Source organism: Chrysoperla carnea, chromosome 2 (genome assembly GCF_905475395.1).
Source record: "Chrysoperla carnea chromosome 2, inChrCarn1.1, whole genome shotgun sequence".
NCBI classification, from domain to species: Eukaryota; Metazoa; Arthropoda; class Insecta; order Neuroptera; family Chrysopidae; genus Chrysoperla; species Chrysoperla carnea.
Genome location: NC_058338.1, coordinates 28,795,496 through 28,811,551, shown reverse-complemented (window position 1 = coordinate 28,811,551; position 16,056 = coordinate 28,795,496).

The following is a 16,056-nucleotide window of genomic DNA, read 5'->3' as shown; positions in this document are numbered from 1 at the left end:
TTTGGTCCACTATCTGCTATCTTCTACTGGGAGATTTACTTGCCTTGAATAATTTTATAGCTTGTGTAAAGATTCTAACCTGTTCGATTTCTTTTTTTCCTCCGTTTAGAAAAGCAATACACTTTTTATCTCTTGGATTAGTTGTATAGTTTTGTCTTTACCTTTGTTAGACCACCAGGGTCTAACAAGCTTAGGGTATACGCTAATATTCATGGTTTCACGTTTTGCTTTCACTGAGAAAACTTCCTTTTGATAATTTTAACCTAAATGATGTTGAAGAAATATGAATCCATCTACAGATAGTCTGTAACAGAACCTTCCTCCAACTGTGTTTCGTGCGTGGAGAACTGCCTTTATTACTTTCATTTATAAGTTTCATTTATAAGTTTCATTTACGCATGGTTCTTGGAGGGAAGCGCTTAAGTACGTACTAGTTCTCGTCTCTAACATTGCCATTTATTTATCCATATATGACCATTGGTGATTAATTGCCTGCTCTTACCAAGTTTTTCTTTCCTCAGCTATAAATCGACGAGTGAATATTTCTTCGGTCGTATGATCTCTATTATTTCCAATATTCTTGTATTCGTCTTATAACTCCATCGTTCGAATTCCGACTTTCTCGCCTGTTTAGAAAACAGGCGTCACATATAAAAATCTACGAATCATCTTGATTATTAGTACAAAAATGTTTGACGACTTTCTTTTTATAAACTAATGATTGCATGATTTCATACAAAACAACAACGGAGGTTTACTTCTTTATAAGTTTCTTAGTTTAGCATAAATTATATCAAAACAAAACTTTATTAATAATACTTATAGAGGTAGTAAAAAAATGATATAATACTATGAAAATTTAGTAGTAATAAGGGCTTTTCCTCACCTCAGGTAGTTGCATTATGTTATAAAATCGTTAATTTTCAATTATGTGAACATATGGTGGGTATAGGCTATTACAATAGACGTTTCAAAATGATCCTTGCATAATTATTTAGGTCAAACTTCTGTAAATTCAAATTATTTAAGGACGATGTTTGCTTAATGTTGCTCTACAAACATATAATATAATGTATGTAAATAATAGCATTTTGACAGAAAATGATTTTTACACTGTTTAAAAAGTTTTCGCTAAGAGCTGTTGAACATGAATAAAATTTTATTTTGTAAATTCGCTCTGCAACCGTATATCAATTAAGCATCGGAAGTTCACATGCCTTATCGAGATGAAAAATCACCTGTACATGGGTCTGGAAATTTTATTATGATCATAAAATAAATTTTTATCTTTAGTCCAGAAATTTTTATATTTTCTATTTTTTAAATTTTATTATAGAAACCCAAAACTAACCCTCACGCTTACCAAGTTTATTTCCTCTCTACACTGGCACCAATCAAATTTCTAGTTAGTATCGTATTTCAGAATATCAGGTAGACGGTACAATATTATTGTATCGTCATATATTCTTGAATATTTTCATCTCTGCTGACCAATGCAATTTCCATCAAACCTTGAAAAATTTTGATAAATTAGCCTTACAGTGGCAAAGACAGACTCGTTGACTAGGTAGTGCTATAAAAGTAGGGCAAAGGAATGAATAATTTAAATTAAGCAGTAGTAACTCTAATATGAGACAAAGATTGAGGATCTTAAAAAGACTTAGGCACGTACATTTTTAAACTGTTTATCAAAAAGCGATAAGCCAAATCACGTACGTTTAAATTTAACATTGCACATAAAACTCTTATACGTAATTCACAAAAATTGGCAATCAAGTCACAAATCTTTAATCATCATCTAATTAGACATATATGATAATGTATGGCGTATACATTCTTTATAAATTATGATAACGAAAAATTATTAAATAAATACAGATGTTCAACGCATTGAAAATAAGACATTTCATTCAAAATTTTATAAATTTTACTTCAATAATTCAAAAATAAATAATTTTATCGTAATATAATTATTTTTCGATCCAGGACAATTTTTTTGAATTAATGTAAACATGAAAACTACATCGCTTTTTTTTTTGTATAGAGTTTTGATTGTATGTTTCCTGTTCATTTTTTGAAAAGATCGATCAATGAATAGTAATTTATTTCTCATTTGAATACAGCTTCCAAGTATTGGTTGGATAAAAATGACTACAAATTATTGTAAAGTGAATAAAATTGTATTATACAACAGAGTACGAACTAATTTATACAATATTCCATACTAGACGGAAAATTTTTTATCAGGGTTTGAAAATTAATAGGTATAATGAACAGATAAAATTCGTAGCAACTAATAAGAAATGCAGACTTTCCAAATAGTCTAACTGATGTTTGCTAATCAATTGGATAAATGTTTAGTCTTATAAATCAGAGAGTCAGAAATCATTATGAAAACGTTCTTGTTTTAAAAATCGTCCAAAAATTTTCAATCGTCGATCTGCATGTTGACTTTTGCCACAGTTTATGGAACGATTTAGGAAGGAGGCGTTATGAAAAAAAAATTGCATTAGAATACTAAGTGTTTTTCAAAATAAATTTAAACACTTTCGTAGCTTTGTAGAGGGAAGGTTCGAGTACCAATTGTTTTTTCTAGCTCTAAAATCCTGTTTGAAACATGCATACTTCCTTCGCCGCTTGAAAATTAGCATACATACTATTTCAAGGTAAAAAGCAGTTGGCGTTTGTGTTTAGTTTAAAAAAAAAAATATAGGTATTTTAAATTTTTTATCGCGCATTATCTTTCTCCTTTTTTTATATTTTCTCTATATATGTCGTGTTTTTGTGTGGAAAGATTTCTCATAAAGCTAATATATTTGCTATTTATAGTAAAGGGTGTACTAGACTTAGACCAGAGATTGAAATTTTGTTTGTTCTATTTAAAGGGCAAATTATTTTTAAAACCCTTTACCAACGGGTGTTTTTATGAAGTTTGTACAACTACCCCTATAAGCTTTATTAGATATATTTGATGTGTAATACAATTTTCGATCACCTTTTTGCTTCTCGCTGATATCGATAGTAACGCGAGTTCCAATTGATCCAACGTTTGCATCTAAACAGCGTACATTAGCGGGTTCAAATATTCCAAAAACAAATAACCGCTGGCGAGAGAGAATCATAAATTTGTTCCTTTCCACTGTGGCTGAAATCTAGATTAAAAGTGGCATACTTTTAAGGTCAATTTTTAAGATCAAATTATTAATGATTCAAAAAGCAAAATCGATTAGTCGATCGATTTGATTGTATCGTGCTAATATATTTGTATTAAAAATTATATACCAGTTCATCCTGTACACAATTTTTTAAAGAATAGTAGAGGATATTGTAGTACCAAAGATCCAAATTTACATTTATAGGTTTTTTATACCATTGTTTTAAACGTAACTCTGGAATTTGTCTCTCTTTATAGCACTAGTATTCCAACATACTATGTATTTATAGGAGAGTACTAATACTTACTAGTTGCCGATGAAAACTGACGATTAAAGGAACAACATGTGCGATTCAAATCAATCTCAATATATTATAAAAGCAAAAGTAAGCATGTTTGTTTGTTTGTTTGTTTGTTACGCTTTCACGCTAAAACTATGAATGGTTTTTAATGAAACTGTACAGCTATATAGCTCATACTTCAGAATAACACATGAGATAAAATTTATAATTATATATTAATAAAAAAAAATAAAATAAAAAATTAATTTAATTTGACATTACCATAAATTACAGATTTTTGTAAAAGTAGTCATTTGACATTACCATAAATTGCAGATATGTGTAAAAATAGTCAAAATAAAATATTTCACGACCATCTTTTCTGATATACTCAATGAATAATTACGACTATTATACATTTAAACAAATAGAAAACCGTACATATATTTTAACTGTGTAAAACAATTCTTACCGTTAGTGTTATCGAAAGAGGATAAGTGAGAGCAATCTTTATTTATCTTAACTTTTAAACCCAGCGAAGCGAGTGGGTAACACTCTGGTATTCCTATAAAGAACGAAAATTTGAGTGTATCTTCATCTTAAAAGTGACACACTGTGGTTGCTATATCATTGATAACAATGTGTGTCGAAAAAATAGAGAACGAATCAAGAACGCTTGTTTCCAGGGTACTACACTTTACCCCTATACACATTTTATTCAAAATGTTCTACCACATATGGTGTTTTCATCACACAATATAATATCATAATATCTATGTATCTGTCTATCTATCTATCTGTGAGACTATGTCTATGGTTGGTGGAAGGCACACAACAACATAACACAATAATATAACAGCTACTTTCTAGGTAACTTTTTAGAGCACTACAGAACGTGATGTTGGTTTATTTTCTATGTTATGTGATTGTGAAAAATACATTGAAGATATATATTGTGTGTTATACATATATCACTTTATCATACATTTACTATTTTATTATTGCTATGTTATATACATACGAACATGTAGGTATACACATATGAATAAATTGTAGAAGTGATATTATTACTATATTTGACTAGTCTTTGTGGTTGAAACCACTATGACGTTATCTTCGAAATGTATTGAGTGGGAGTTTTTAACTGATTTGACTATTGCACCAAAAAAAATTCGTTGAATTTACTAAAGCTGATCATTCGAGGATTGGTTATAGCAGTTGTGTACACACACGTACTGCGGTCAGTCAAGCGAACGATAGAACAGGGGTCAGATATATGCTATCAAAACGGTGTAGTTTTACGTGGTACTAAAATGAATTTACTAAAGCTGAGAATTATTATTCAGATTGTATATTGCATATAAATAACAGTTATGATTGTCAGTCACTTAGGTATTAGAACAGAGCTGGTCAGTCAGCCCATATTCATGAACAATAAATAAATCAGATTCATTTATGATTTCCGTGGTATTTAAATGAATTTATTAAAGTTGAAAATGGTTATACAGCTTGTATATTGCTGTAGTACAATTTTCTGGCTCTTCCATTATATGGTGGCAAGCCTATGAATTTTTATAGAAACAAGCTGTTGGTAGGGTATGGTGTGATTCTTGAGATCCACACAATTAACTTTCCAGCAAAGAATTATAAAAAAGTATAAAAAAAATAAAACTCAACCGAATGTTATGAAACACATTTCGTATCATATTGTTACTACGCTTCGGTCGACATTTCAAAAAAGTCGATATTATTTTGAGTTCTTATGTGCATAATTTTCTCTTAAAAAGCTAATTGTTTATTCAGAACGCAAAATTTGGCGCACTCAAACTTTTCGTAATGTCATCAGCTGCATACAGTAAGGACTTCCATGAATTGAAACACAGTGCTCACGATATTTTAAATTGAAACACAATACTCACGATTTTAAATGATGTGGAATTTTCTGATATTAAATTAAGCTTCGTGTTAAATTTCATCGTTTGTATATGTATTAATTTGATTTTTACTAGATTTAAAAAAATTTTAACTTGATTAAATAAAAACAATTTTTTTCATGGGCTTGTCTAAAATCAATGGTATTTTGACCTTTAAATTATAAAATTTGCAACATATAAATATGTACAAAGTGTTTCAAATTTGCAAACAAAAATTCATATGTTAGTATAATGGACAGTATAAGGTCGATCTTTACCCATCTGATAACCAGATAGCTTATCTATTGAAAAGTGTTCATGGCTATTTTTAATTAAATTAACTATAATCTGTTTTTCCATGAACGGTTTTTATAGGCAAACCTATACCATTATTTTCGTGATTAAATTATATTTTTTTTTTGATACCAATTTCGATTGGTTAACAGATCGGTGTAGTTGCTTATATTGACTTACCTGTTCATATGATATGAATAGATCTATACCGACAGCCTTGAGACAGCATTTATTATTTTGAAGTTATACCTGTCACAAATATAGTTTTGACATACAGACTGTCATGACTGCATATATTTTCAATAATAAATAAACATTGATATGTTTAATATTTTTTAACCGACTTCAAACAAAAAAGGAGGAGGTTATCAACTCGACTGTATTTTTATGTGTGTGACCACAGAAGTTTCGACTAGATGAACCGATTTTGATGATTCTTTATCTCTGGTGCTTCCCGTGTGGTCCCATTTCATTTTGGTCCAGTTCTGACAACGACATCCTATAAAAGTCTTAAATTTGCATTAAGTATGCACGAAAAGAGGACGAATAACTCAATATCACGCCAACCGATTTCGATGATTATTTTTTTAGTGGCAAATTAGTTAGTGTACTTCAGATTCACTAAAAATCGCAAAATAAAATAAAAAAACTTTAAAAATCTAAAAGTTTTTTTTAATTCTACATTTTCGTATTTCGTTGAAATTTGTTAGACTTTCTTTTTTCAAATTTTTTTAGAATGTACGTTTTCTTTAATATATTCACTCTCAAATATCATTCAATAATAGTGCATTAAAAATTCTTATATAAAATTATGTAGAGGTTATGCTGTACAAAGTTAGAGAATATTTAGCTCGCTAAACATTTTACGCAAGGGATAAAATCTCTTATCACGCGACTTCAAATTTCCGAATGATTGACGCAAGTTCTGACAGGTTAATTATTCCGTCTACATTTTATAACCTATCAATGTTTTAAAACACTCAGTACCTATACACACGACAGAAACAAATTTGATATCATTGTAGTAAAAAATGTAACTATTTTTATTTAGTAAATTATATGATTGTATGGATTATACAATAAAAAATTTTAGGAGTGGAACTAAAATAAAATAATATAAGAATGTTATAAATATATTGATTTGTAATCACAAATTGTAATAAAACATACCAATATGTGTTGAAATGAATTAAATTATATAAAAGCGTATAATACTATATTCTATATAATACAATAAATATCTATATTTGTTACCAATAATAAATGTAGTTAAGGCAATTTATGACGTTATTTTTCGTTATTGGATGTTATTTAAACTTTTAAAAGAGACAAAATTGTTTTTATCTATAAACATCTGAAATTTGTAAACAAGTATCGATCAATCGATATTTTCTTCCCCAAACAACTGAAAGTGTTTTCAATATATCGCATATAAAGTACGTGATAAGAAGTTTAAGTGAAAAACAAATGATATATGTATAAACAAAAATCATATTCAAAAGAAATTTGTCAACGTAAAATTTTTTTAGGATAATCTTCATTAATTATCAATTCTTTAGTGTTTCTATTGGAATAGAAATTATATAAAATCGATTTGCACGTTACTTTCTACTATTTATGCTTTTTAACCCCCGCCCTAAAAATTAGGGTGTTATAAGTTTCACCGCTATGCGTGTGTGTCTGTCTGACTGTCTGTGGCATAGTAGTGCCTAAACGGATGAACCGCGAACAGAATTGGTTGCGCCTTAATGCAATTGAGCTAGTAGGGCGACTGTTAAATTTTAAAACGTCAAATTTATGACGAAAAATTTGGTTTCAACTTTCTTAGAAGTTTTACGATTAGGATTGTCACTTACTGATAAATCTTTCGTCTCAAATACGTTATTTTAGTCTTTAACTATATATTAAATAATACATAGGATATATAAAAATATTTTATGCGATTTAAAAGAATTAAAGATTATGATTTTATTCGATATTTAATTTTCTAAAAGCACTACCATACTACAAATAAAATCTAGAAATTTCATCTAAATGCTAATTTTTGTTATTGCATTTATATATCATAATATATACATGGTAGTAGAATAAATGATTTTATTAAAATAATAACTCAATTTAGAAATTAGTTTTATCCATAATTTATTGATTATATTACTAAAATGGCATACTTTATATGTATTTGATACGGTTGTTTATTATTTCCGTGTATTTTTTCTAAGCAATTATAAATAATTGATTCATTATTTATGGTAATGCTATTTTTTTGTTTATTGAGCTTTTAAGACGATTGATTTTCTTCAGCTTTTCATCAACAGTTCAACAACTTTAACAACTAACAACTGCTTTATGTCTATAAGTCTAATAAAATGTGACATGCTACTGTTTTTGACACAGAAAAATATGATGGCGATTCCTCGGTCTTTGAATGCCCTAACGACAAAATTGGGTGGTAAATCAATTTTTGGTGCAAGGAATAATTTTTACTTTTAATTATATTATGTAATTTTATTGTAAGGACCCTCACGCAAGCAATAATGTACAAGACTAAAAATCGAAGGCTTTCTATAGATATTAGTATTTATCTTGCATACAATACTCTTGCAGAAGTCTACCTAATCTAGCCCGATCTAAAAAAGGGTTGTTAAAATTTTTTCCGCTATGTGTATTTGTGTCTGACTGTCTGTCTTTCTGTCTGTTTGTTTGTCTGTCTGTGGCATCGTAGCGTCTAAACGGATGAACCGAATTTGTTTTGTTTTTTGTTTTGTTTGAAAGGTAATTTAATGGATAGTGTTCTTAGCTATACTTCAAGTGGGAGTTTCGGCTTCCGTACCCGAAAAAAACAAAAAATCGGTTCAGTTTGAAAGAGGCTTAAAGGTTAAAGGCATTTTAATGGAGATTGTTCTTAGATATGTTTCAAGTGCGAGCTTAGGGTTTCGTCCCGAAAAGTTTCTCGGGGTGTTTTTAAATATTGTAAATTTGACTTGTATTGGCTCGAGACTAAATTTTATTTGCCTTAAACTGTTTTTATTTTCAAAATTGATTAAACTGAATTTCATTGCAAGAAGATTCAAAACAAAATTATATCCTAAAAATTATATTTTAATCAGACTACAACCCCTGGAGCAATCCAATCACAATATTATCAATTCTTAAAATCATAAATTCCAACCAAATATTGTAAATACTTTGGTAGAGTTTAATAAGATTCTGATTCAGGGTTCAATGTTAAAGATATTAAAAATAGAATATATTCTCAGTCTGGCAATACTTTTGTAAGGCTGAAATAAAAATGGTTATAGTGATGATTTTAACGGCTGTCATAGATATCACTGCCAGGTCAAGACTAATGTAAACATTTGCGCATTACTACATGCAAGAGACAGAAAGCTTCTGCTATGTTTGTAGAACGTCAAATTGAAAACACAAGCTTGAAATTATCTGGAAAGGGGTAAATATCTTCCAGGCATGTAAAGAAAGAGTAAAACCCAGATTCGATTAAAAAAATTAAATAAGTGGAGCATTGCCATAAGGGTGAATTTATTTATTAAAAGAACGTTGGTATACATCTAGTCAAAGTAATAATGTAAAGAAATAACTGACATTTATTATAGAGCTCGTTTGTTCATCGTTTATATGTAACACAGAATGTCAAGCATATATTATAAATAGAAGTGCAAACATCTTCCTTCTTAGGTTACTTGTGCTACAAACTTGGTCAAATGGGGGTTAAGATAACCATACAAGAACAGTGAGTGTCTTTCACAAACCCCATATTATAAGAATATCTGCAGTAGATTGTTTTAGTCATATCACATACATAAAATGTACTTGATACTTGGTTATTTCTCTGGGATGTCGTCAGATGAATCAACATTGAATTTTGTCAAGACAAACACTACTTACTTAAACCGTTATTATAACATGCATACATATCGAAATGTCGATCGGAATTATGGATATTTAAGAGTAAGTGGTAGTTTTTTTGGAATTCGTGTATAATTCATTACATTGCCTTACTCAGTGACTAAACTATTGTAAACAGACCGAGAGAAAAAATTGCAATACCACGTTTACCAATTACATTACAAAAATGCATGTCCGATAGAATTATTGGAAAAAGCATTGAAAGCCTCTCGAAGTGGATAAATGTGTCAGTAGGACAGTAGAAAAAAAGTTACTGTTGAATCATAAGAAGGCCTTATCAGTGTTATCATAGGATTTTTACCCGGAAACAGTGTTATGGGAACCAATTTAAAAACAGGGATTCTAATTCAGAAAGGTATGATTTTGAACAGGCGGTGGAAATGGGTATTGAAAAAATATTCAACCTTGCTGAATATTTTTAGAGCGAGAAATACTTCAAAGCGAGGGTAAATCGGGTATTTTTTGTTACTGATTTCGTTAATGGGAAATAGTACCGTATTATTAAAGGCAAAATCGCGACCATATTAAAACTATGGTCAGTATACAATTTTTGGTTATGTCGATACAGGATGACAAAATTCTTGTAGAAGTTACTAATAACCTAATTATATACCCAACCGTTATTAAGATGAAAACATTTTAGCCAGGTAAACCGTTTGATGCACAAAAATTGCATTATTGTTGCGTCGTAAGTTCATCGAATTAAGCATAAGAAAGTGAGAGGCCCAAACGGTAGATAAATTAGGAACCTTCTACTTGGGTTTTTTGTCGATTAAGAGAAATCAGAGAAACCAGCACACAAACAAAATGCCTAATAATTGAGAATGTGATAAACTATTTGAAAAATTAAAAGACTTTGAAACACGAAATTGTTTAGTATATAAATTTTACACTATATATTTTTACGTAAAATTATTCCATACAAAACGACGAGAATTTGTACGCCAAATTATGGCAGAAATTTGTAAAACTTGTATGCCAAATTATTTATTTTAGTTAAAATGTATGTAAATTTTTAAAACCAATTAATTTATATGGAATTTGATAAAAAGTTTTAGTTTTCATAAGAGTTTAACCTAATTTTAAAAACACTTTAATCTGGAATTTTCATTACGATCTAAATAAAATTATTTATTGAATCCTATAATGAAATTTTCTGTTTAAAAATTCTATCAAATAGTGCATTTTACAATAATATTGTGTGACAGGATGTTTTAAAAAGTGCGTTAGTATAATGCAATATATCAGAAACTCTACATCCAATCCTTAAATAACCCTGATTTTTGTACTTTTTGTATAACAATTACCTCACCCACCGAATTTGATCAAATTCCGAAACAAAAATTTTTTTTTGCGGTTTTCTCGATTTTTTCAAAGTGGTAGTACCCCTTAAAAAAATTGCAAAATATCGAGTAATTTTTTACTCTCTAATTTCGATAAATCTTAGTATATAAAGTAATTTTGATCTAAAATCGATCCAAATATTGCGATATTATAGAAACTCTGCATCCAATCATTAAAATTACCTGATTTTTATACTTTTTGGATCAAAATTACCTCACCCATCGAGTTTCATCAAATTCCAAAACAAAAATTTTATAGCTTAAAAGGGATATAGCTTAAATCGTTTTCCTTAAAATGAAGACACTTCCCCTGCCTAATTTTGTAAGTATTTTGTGAATTTACATTCAGTGTGTGATTCTGAACCTATTTAAATAAAAAAATAACTCCTATAATTTAATGCAAAAAAAATTTATTTGTAATCTGAAGTAACATGTGAGCATCGTATAGCTATGCGATGTATCTAAAGCACACATTTAGTTAATACATGCTGTATAGTTGAATGTTATGAATACTTTGTTAAATTAAAAGTTAATGGTATTTTACAATATTCTATAGTACTGTAATAATCATAGTAATATAAATTTTATTTCAATTTGATAGCACAGATGCTGTGTGTTTTGTGTAACGCCACTTTATAAAACGATACTATTGCCTAGTAGTACAATAGGTTTTCATAATGCAAGCAAACTATATAACCAGCAAATAGTGTTTAGTTGTAATATTTATAATATGTATAGTATCCGAATATATACAAAGATGCATACAGTGAAAAGTCTCTTTCATGGCAGAGCAACAGTATTCTTGCGGATGCTATATTCGCAAAATGAGCTGAATTTATTTTATGCTTACTTTTATTAACATAACATCAAAAAATTATCCAAATATTCGTTAAAGCAACTTTCTACAACTGATGCTCTTAGAACAAATTTCTTCGCCTTATCATTGAAGTACAGCACGCTTTTAAACGTCGAATTTTACATTACAATGGACATTATTGCCCATTGGGGGATAATAAATCAGATTTTTGTAAGTTCATAGTTATAATTTATTCCAAGCGATATTTACTGTGTAATGCATTGATAAACTGTAAAAATGTATATAATTTGAGATTTCAGTATTGATAGACTATATGCCTATGCTAAAACTTTTCGGGTGAAATGACTTACCAGAAATCCCAGGAATATGAATGTCACACCCCTTAGTGTCTCACTCCTACACCAGGAAATATATACTGCGTTGCTGGACACTAGTTCTGCGTATGTATTTGAAGCGAATAACATAAATGCCATACATAAATAAATCGGTTAACTTCGATACCAGAAGTTAAAACAAAAGTTTGATATCACGTTAATTTTCGATGGCCTACGTGTATTATTTCTGTAGGGCATTTACGTCATTCGTTTCGAATACTTATGCAGAGCCTAGTATCCATCAATGCAGTACATATTTTCTGTTGCAGTGGTGAGACCCCAAGGAGTTTGGCATTCATAATTCTCACCTGTACTAACCTGTACCCCACAAAACTGATGCCATGATGCTTAAACTTACTTTTACATAAAGGAGTATTGTTTTCATGATTGAACGTGATTCCTTATGGGTCGTTTCACCCGAAAAATTTTAGCATCTATGAATTATGAATTCAGGTCTAAATAAATTTTTGTATTGGATTTAGAAAATTATTATATTGGCTTTTACTTCGGGCAAATTTCAGGACTCCGTTCACATTAACCTAATACACGTATTATTCTTTGAACGGTATTATTTTCTGAACTTTAGGAAATTCGAACATTATTTCTTTCGTTTTACTAGATTGGTTTTTTCAGCAATTATTTTGAAGTAGATTTTCATTTTAGCCAGATTATCCTTAACGAACCAAAAAGTAAATATGTTTTCACTGTAGTTTATACTTGGTGGCTTCCTTGTTAAGTACAAACAATAATAATCATATTGACCAATAAATGAGAATTGGAATAGTTTACAAAACAATTGTGACTGTTTAAAATGTTTTCAACTTTATTAAACTATATTATTACCAAATATAACTGACTGACTGGCTGACTGTACTTATACTTTGGGTTATATTGTTAAATTAAATTATAGTATATGTTAAGAGTTCTTCTTCACTTCAGTGTTTCTGAATATTTTGTGTTGTACGATATATATTATTATACAATTGTTATTATATTGTATATTGATGTTATTACAAAACACCAAGTCTACCCTACAGCTCCAAAAGTTGCAAAACAATTTAGAATGTGTTTAATTCTATATATTATGATTATAATCACGATTTCGAAAATTTTATCGTTATAATTATTGTATAGTACTTGAAATACTTTTCAAAAACTGTGTGGTAAAAGTTTCTAGTTAACTTTTTAAAGCTTTATAATTAGGTTAGTGCTTTATGAAGAGAGAGCTCATTGCATCATCATGTGAATTTTACAGGTTAATGAGGAATCTATGATGATTATGTGTGAAATTGAATACTGCCCAGTGTTAATAAAAATGCACCTATGGAGCCTTCCATATGCTCCAGACGAAATCGAGTTCGTCGTCAAGAACAAAAAATGCATTATCTTCTGGAATTTCTCGTTCCAAACTACCAGGCAGCTCTCCGCTACTAAACCTGATAAAGTGCTCCGGGATATCTCATCGAAGACTATGTACGTCACCGACTTCTCTGCGCCCGCAGAAACGAACATACCTAGTCTCGAAGGAGGAGCAAAAACATACTAAATACCTTGATCTCCTACAAGAACTACGACAACTACACCCTGGCTACTCAGTCAAAATGGTTGTTCTCATTATCGATTGCCTTGGCAGAATTAGTCCCACTCTCGAGGCCTTCTTTTTCAAATTCCGGTCTACAGGTCTCATCTTCGTTACCTTATCTCTGCCTTTCAATAAATTTGTAAATAGGCAGTATCAAAAAAGAAGCTCTAGCTAGATTCCAGAATTAATAGATTTTAAGAAAAAATCAACAACAAAAACAACAACAAATAGTCCTGCTACATTATAAAAGATATAAAAGTCTACAAAAAGGAAAAATTTTCAATAGTAGTGTAACAGAAAATGTTATTGCGACAATGATATATAGTGGAATTCGGTGTATTTTCGTTATGTGGTATGACGTACATAATATGATGTGTATACAAAATAACGCCTTTAGGGAATTCTAATTGTAAATGTATAAAGAGAAGATCTAGTCAAAATCTGCTTGGAAATTTAAAATATGTATACCGAGTGTAAATTGAATCATGATATGAAGCTTCACTGATTATCTTTTCAAACTCCGTTTCTCAGACCACTTCTATAACCCATATCATTATCTTTCTAATGATATGGATGGTAAAATTTGAAATTGATTTTATTTGATTAAAAATTGCATTCAAATGTTGCCCGCCACCTTTTAGCAAAACAAAGTTTTACATTTAATCTCTATGGCGATATCCACGCATGATGCCACTATCGGGTATCTTCCTCTTTGTTTAATTAGGAATTTTGAAGTGAGAATTCTTCATCGGGAGTGAAAAAAAAAATTCAGTCCGATCCCCTATTATCGTAAATATTTCTGTAATATTAGTCTTTTAGAAATTATGATTAGAGCATAATGAATGCACTTGTAGACAGATTTGGTCTATTTTTGCCACAGACTCAGAATAAGATCCCGAAGTTGCAGAATCTTTTATCGTGTAAATTGCGAGATAATCAGCTGCAATGTTCGCGATTTCCCCATGCAAAGCATGTAAAACTCCCAGCTATTTTTTACGATATTTCAAAATTCTATCGACAGAATTGAAAAAGGTATGATTATAGACTGAAAAAAAATTAGACATCAATATTGACGTAAATTAGTCAAAATTGGGAACGTAGGTTGCTCGTGTTTTTAAACAGTCATAGTTTCTGAAACTTTGGGATATAATAGGGGATTAATACCAAGGGATATAATAGTAAGAAAAACAGAAATTGGAAAACAAAATCAAAAAAATTAAATGATTAATTTAATGTGCCAGAAAAGCATAAGTATGACTACTTGCCGGCCTAGAATAAATTGTTTTAAACAACTCCAAACCAAAAATGAACTTTTAAGTATAAAAAAAGGCATGTATGACATAATGAACCTATTGACACCTGGTATACTTGAAATATGAAAAAGAGGGATTGGTACAAAGTGCCTTTGTATTATTTAAGAAAATCCCTTAGTATTTTGTATGTATGTATGTATGTATATCTGTGTATGTGAATCATCTATAAATAAGAGTGTTTTTTTATGGGCCAAAAATGTAACACAAAACATTTTTTACAATACATGTATGTTTCTGAAAATAGTCATTTTGCTTATTAAGAAATTTCATTGTTAGCAAAACATTTTGAATATGTTTTCTGTAATTTTAATAATTACAATTTATTATAATGTTCTATGTTAATTTCATATTTTAATGTCAGCATCCCTAATATTTTATGATGTAATTACTGATATACCAACTATCCCATTTTAAAGAATCCAAGTAAAAAATTCTTTAATAAAATGCTTATGGAAAATATGGTCCATGTAAAAAATGTTCTTCCAACACAGTTTTAACAATAACAAATTCAAAAATTTATCTGAAATTCCCTTTCCAGGGTATTTCTACAGATACTAAAAGACTTCCAACTTCCAAAAACTGTTTCTAACGAAAATGGATTAATAAGATGATTTTATTAACACCTGTACCAAAATTTTGTTGTTAACATCAATATTTTCAAGCGTTACAAACTTGGGACTTAAACTTTGATATATTTCATATACATGGTATAAAAATAAATTAAAAGGTTTTCTAGCTTGAAGGTCTTTTACAATAATTATTATTTAGTTTAAATGAAATAGTTTTTTCACCTGGCAGCGTTATAAAAAATCATACAAATGATTCCACGAAAGCATTCCATTCTAATTTTGCATTAGCTCAATCTAGATGCATTAATGGCAAAGATATCAACATTATAGAAATTAAAATAATACTACACTACATTTATACTCAATTTAAACTACATTACGAATTTTAATTCAAAGTTCCTGAAAAAATAAAAAAAGTCCTAATATGAAATCGACAATTACACATACCTTTGCAAATTCTTATAATTGAAACGGTATTGATTAATGATG